At 42.4% G+C, this 5,628-nt stretch overlaps 1 long non-coding RNA gene across 1 annotated transcript; it reads right to left on the bottom strand.

Moving 5' to 3' along the window:
- Positions 1 to 741: 741 nt before the first annotated feature.
- LOC127045474 (uncharacterized) lies at positions 742 to 5,397 on the bottom strand. The gene is made up of 2 exons (XR_007772748.1): positions 2,040 to 5,397; positions 742 to 1,328 (listed from the first exon to the last, which is right to left on the bottom strand). It is a non-coding gene; the product is annotated as an uncharacterized LOC127045474 (long non-coding RNA).
- Between the last annotated feature and the right edge of the window lie 231 nt (positions 5,398 to 5,628).

The following is a 5,628-nucleotide window of genomic DNA, read 5'->3' as shown; positions in this document are numbered from 1 at the left end:
GCACGTGTATCCGTGTGTATACACACTGGAGTATTAAGTCGATTGATTAGATTGAGGAACTGAGAGCTAGTGGGCCTGAGTCTATTTCTGACTTTGCCATTGACTTACTATATGATCCTTGGATAATTCACTTAACCTCCCTGCACCTCAGTTTCCCCATCTGTAAAATATGGTTGATAATACTTTTAAAAGTGGCTTGAGATCCTTAGATAAAAGGTGCACAGTATTATTATACCCACAGTAATATGGATTTTATTTAGATATTCCATAAAAAAGCTAATTTGAAAGTCTTTTAATAAATCTGAATACCACTGAAATATTAAGAATGAGGTGATTTTCTGAGGATGCATCACATTAGCTGAAGAAAGATGTCTACAGTCTGATATGGGAATGAGTTTAGAGGTGTAGTAATACTAAGTAATTTTGGCGTAGTCATTGAACAGAAATATAAAGCATTTATATTTATATTCTCCTAATGTATTTTCTCTGGAATGTGAAAAGTACATTCGTGTTGTGGCTTTGGAGATGTAGGTGACTCAAATACGATTTTTGTTGGTCAAAGTTGATGAGCTATGTGATTGGGATTTGTCACAGAGGAAAGCAAAAAGATTTGCCACTGTGAGTTATTGTCATGAATGTAAAATGGAATAACATCAGGGAGATGAATGAGATGTCCTTGGTCGGTTTCCTCTTTTCTTTCTCAGATTAAACAGTGAAGACAAAACACTTTTTCAAAATATCTTGCATTAATTTTAGTATAATCTTTATTAAATATACACAATAGTTGTTAATATTCACCTACACTTCTCCTCTTGATTCTGCTATTACCAGTGTATCACAGAGCAACTCTTTTGGATTTAAGAAGGAAAGTGCAAAGCATGCCTTCTGTGAATATGCTATTTAAGAATCACATAGAAAAACAATTCTAGGATTGATCCTAAAGGAAAGATGAATTGTGATTCTGATTTCAGGGTTTAGGTATAAACCTATACATTTTAATGTGTACATTGTGTTTCAGTCAATATGATAATGTAGAGTCATAACAATTATATAAGTAGAATTAACACTTTTCTAATGGTATTTGGATGTACGGCTGTTGACCTGTATGCTGATACTTTCATTGCTGCCATATACATGCAATCTACTTATGGTTAAGGTTGCCAGGCAAGTAATTGCCAGAATGGAGTGCTAAGCAAGCAGTCCCTGTGTCAAAGAATCTGACCTTGTGAAGATAATGAGACAAGGAGAATTCAGAACAGATGAAAGCCAAGAGCACCTACTTTATCTACTGACAGCCAGGGAACACCTTCATGCTCAATCAGTTCCTGCTAATGAGACAAGATGGGGCAAGATGGTAAAACAGCAGTAACGGGCAAACTTTTTTTCAGTTTAATGATCTATAACTTAGTTAGATAAAAATTGTCTTTTAAACCAGGCAGTAACATAAGTATGAACAGAGAAACACAAAGAGTGTACCTAATATATTTTGGTTTTGTTTACATTTTAAGAAGATTAATGGTGTAGATTCTTATTGATCAGATTATGAAGATCCAGCATATTTTGAAGATTACATCTTCGGACCATAATTCTTGCTTAGGCAGTTTTAAACATGTTTACAATGTAGCCAGTAAACTATTTAAGTCACTTTGTTTAATAAATTTTGACACTTACCATTGTTAAATTATCCAGGAATTATAACATAGACAGGCCAATTTCAGTCAGTCATATCCTTATTCTTTCTAGTCTATATTAAAAGTTACAGCATTAATAAAATTACATACAAATGCTGCATTTATTCTGCAGATAGCACAGATATGTGGGTTAGTGCTACCAAAGCTCTGCTCGCAGTCTTAAATCTGTGCCCCAAACCTCAGACTAACTGCATGTTTTGTCCAAAATTGACAACTAATGAAGGTGACTGTAGGTGGTGGGCTGTGCTACTGCGTAGGGAAGGGACGCAAGCTCCGTGTCCAAGTCTTTCTTAAGGCCTGTGCCTCAGAGCAGTTTGTTGTTATAACAAAACATACAGACCAACTCACCTGAGAAATGCTGGTTACAATCCCCAGAGGCTTTTTCCTGCTTCAGTCAGCAAGGAGGAAAGAGGATACCAGCTTCCTTGAGAAGTTCCTGGACCTAGCTTCCTCTTCCCTACGTAACCCACCTGATAATGTGATAGCCAGGGATCCCTATACCATTTCTAGGTGGCTGCTTTATCATGTCACAGTCACCCTTGTATAGCTATCATTGGGCTTCAGAGCCAACACCCAATAACACTTCAGAGCCAACAGGCAGCTAAAACAGCTGGGCAAAATTCTGCAGTCTGTTTCAGTGTCTTCACCAGTGTAAGTAACCCCAAAGATGAACAGAAGGAGCCATTGTAATCAAATAGCCTATCCCATGACTGAGCTAGAGCGTATCTGTTTAGATATCTTTTTTCTTTTTTTTATTTAACAACTGATTGCTAGAGCCTATATGGGCTTGGTTCTTTCTTAACTGGAGGGGAAAATGGTGGTTTCTCCCAAATGCAACCTATTTCTGGTGCCAAAATAAAGTCACTTGCAGTAGATTTGTGCAGATCTGTGATCCATGCTCTCCTTTCTTGCATGGCTTAATGAGCAATGAAATTGGCAAAGTTGATACTTAACCTCCATGGCAAATTATGATAACTTAACACCTCAGTGAGATAGATGGGCCAATCACACCTCTTGAAGCTATCGTTCTAGACTACAGCCAGTTGAAAAACTTTTGAATTCTGAGAGATTTTGGTGAGGTGGGAGGGAAAAGTAGATAGATTTTATGAATATTTTTGGGAAAAATTAAATCCTGGGGTTTTTTTTAATCAGCTTTATTCCAGACTCACTAAACATTGCTGCATTGGTTAAAATATTCTAAATTTTCTTTGTGTTTCTAACAGCAAGAGACTTACTTAAAATTATAAAAGTGAGTGTGACGAGTTGCCCTCTTTAAGATGCCACCTGGTGTGCGGAGATACCGCTGAGCCCGCCTGTTATGCCAGCATGGGTCCCCTTTTTGCCTATCTTGCTGAGCCAAGCTTCCTCCAGCACACACACAGGCAGAGCCACACCTAACATTTCTTCTAGGATACATTTTCCTATGTGTTCTAGAGTGAGTTCTGTTTTTTACTTAACTGCCACTTCCTGGCATCCAGCAACCTGGATAGACTCCCTACCTCAAGCAAAACACTCCCATCCCCCCAGGGGAAAGCCACTGGATAGGAACTGGTTTTAGCCACCCCCACCGTTGGTAGCAAACTGTTTTGCAGGGTTGTAGAGGAACTAGAGACACTCTCCCATTTCCTCGGCAGTTTCTGTATCTTTGCTCCTTCCCACTGGGACTTCAGCACAAGATTCCTCCTTGTTGTTGACAGACCCCTGGACAGCCCTAGCCACATTAAAAAAGTCATTCCCCTTAAGAATTTGTGTCGGATTCTGAGGGACAGCTGCTACAGTCAACTCAGCTTGCAAATTCCCAGCTTCCATGTGCACTTTAGCCAAAGGCACAAATATTTTGTGACCCCCCTCCTACCAACAAAAGCTCGGCCATCTGTCCTGGCAGTATGTCTTTCTCCTGAACCAGGTCACTCCTGACCACAGAAATTTCTGCACCGGTATCTCTCCAGGCAGAGAGCTCTTTGCAGGGGCGGCTTTAGGTATTTTGCCGCCCCAAGCACGGCAGGCAGGCTGCCTTTGGCAGCACGCCTGCGGGAAGTCCCTGGTCCCGCAGATTCGGTGGCACGCCTGTGGGAGGTCCATCAAAGCCGTGGGATCAGCGGACCCTCTGCAGGCATGCCACCGAAGGCAACCTGTCTGCCCTCCTTGTGGCAACCGGCAGAGCGCCCCCCACCCCTCCGTGGCTTGCTGCCCCAGGCACGCGCTTGGCATGCTGGTGCCTGGAGCCGCTGCTGGCTCTTTGCCATTCATTCTGACAGCCTTCATGGGTTTCCTGCTTGGCTGTGCAGTGGCAACCTTTACAAATCCTGTGTGGTAAGTGGCAACTGCATGAGGTGCCTCTGTGCTCTGGGTAGCAGCATTTCCGAGAGTTGCCTGCTGCCTGTTCCCACTCAGCACAGGGCATTTATTCCTCAGGTGTTCAGTGGAATTACAATAATAGCGTCTTCTGGGCTTTTTTGCTTTTACAGGAGATTTGGGATGAAGACTAGAGGAGTGAACTTGGGGAGGTGAGTGTTCTGCCTCCCATCCATCTGTCTTCTTCCCAGGGGTAAAGCGGGGACCTTTCTTCCCACCAAACTTTAACCCCTCTGCCTGTGATTTATTCCTATTAGTGTCTTGGGATTGCTCAAATTTATCTGCAAAAGCTGCAAGTTCATCGACCATTTCCACCTTTTTATCCCATAAACACTGTTTTACATCATCACTAGACATATTCAGGAATTGTTCCCGAGCAACCAAATCAAACATTCTTTAAAAACTTGTAATACCTTTTCCCCTCACCCACTTATCTTGTAATTCTCTCATTTGGTTCACATAAGCCACATTACTTAATCCAGCCCCTCTCTTAACGCTTTAAATTTTACTCTGAAACTGTTTCAAAACCAAGTTCTTAAATTTACTGTAATTGGAAGCATCACCCATTCGCATCTTATTGAATACGTCTAGAGCTCTTCCAGTCAATTTTACAACCAAAGTGGTAATCTTTTGATTGTCAGAAATCGCATGGAGTATATGCAGCCTCTCAAAGGTGATTCAGCGTTGTCCCCAGATTCGCTATATGGTGGACACAACTGGTCCCACTTGTGGATTTTTGGAGAGGTGGGACCCCCTGGTGTGCGGTTTTGGTTCTGCTTCTCTATTAAGGCCAGTTCATGTTGCCTCACTCTTTTTCTCTCTTCCATTTCTTTGGCTTGTAGCTCTAGAGAAGCTTTTTGCCTGGCTGTTGCTTCTTTGGCTTCTAGCTCCCTAGTTTATTTCTGGGCTTCCATAGCTTGCTCCTCGGCTTCCATGGTGCTGTCATGGGATGCTTTTTGTTTGGCTTCTTCTACTTCCTGTTCTTTTATCTGCAGTTGTCTTAATTCCAGCTATGTCCGGTGCATTTTTTTCCCCTCTACCAGCAACCAGTAGTGTTCCAACTTCTTGGTAGCTTCACTTTCACTCATTTTCCTACTTCTCCTGTCGCTACATCCCTTGCCCAAAGTAAGCAAACAGAAAATAACAAACAAGTAACCACTTTGTCTGTTCTTTAGCCAATACACTTAAAACTCACTTAGAATCACCACAAGTGTCAAAGGGCGATAAGCTGTGCACATTATCCTGCTCGACTATGTCACTGTGACAGGTCACACCCTTTAAGATGCCACCTGATGTACTGAGATACCACTGAGCGTGCCTGTTCTGCCAGCATGGGCCCCCTTTTAATCTATCTTGCTGATCCAGACACTTAAGCCTCCACCCCCCCCCACTCATAGGGCCACACTCAGTTGCTGAATGACATAGACACTGAGATCAGCTCTGGGAAGACTCAGCTTAAGGGACTTGCCCCAGCACTGAGATGTCCACTTCCCCTGGAGTGCAGACCCAAAGGTATATTATGAAATCCACCTCCTCCCTCAATATGGAGGAAGGTATGCACAGCCTCTTACCCCTCCCCCGG

The sequence above is a fragment of the Gopherus flavomarginatus genome, chromosome 2, assembly GCF_025201925.1.
Source record: "Gopherus flavomarginatus isolate rGopFla2 chromosome 2, rGopFla2.mat.asm, whole genome shotgun sequence".
Classification (NCBI taxonomy): Eukaryota; Metazoa; Chordata; order Testudines; family Testudinidae; genus Gopherus; species Gopherus flavomarginatus.
The sequence above is the reverse complement of the archived record's forward strand: the minus strand, read 5'-3'. Positions and strand labels throughout refer to the sequence as shown.